This window comes from Orycteropus afer, unplaced genomic scaffold, assembly GCF_000298275.1.
Source record: "Orycteropus afer afer isolate SDZICR_OR568_19922 unplaced genomic scaffold, OryAfe1.0 scaffold00007, whole genome shotgun sequence".
NCBI lineage: Eukaryota > Metazoa > Chordata > Mammalia > Tubulidentata > Orycteropodidae > Orycteropus > Orycteropus afer.
The window spans coordinates 26,604,391-26,604,732 of NW_006921594.1; positions in this window are offsets into that span (position 1 = coordinate 26,604,391).

Genomic DNA, 342 nt, shown 5'->3' on the forward strand with positions numbered 1-342 from the left:
TACCAGAGCTCCTGCTGTTTCCCATAGTGTTAACTAAAATAATATTAATATGGGACAAAGGAGCTCTGGTGGCATAGTGGTTAAGGTATTTGGCTGCTAACCAAGAGGTCAATGGTTTGAACACAGCAGCCACCCTAGAGGGAGAAAGATGAAGCAGTCTGCTTCTGTAAAGATTTACGTCCTTGGAAACCCTATGGGACAGTTATTCTCTGTCCTATAGGGTCACTACGCATTGAAATCAACTTGATCGCAATAGTTTTATATGGGATAAGAATAATTCAAATACAATATTTTTCCCCACTAGATATTTCTACTTGAGTTATCCATTACTCTTATGATTCA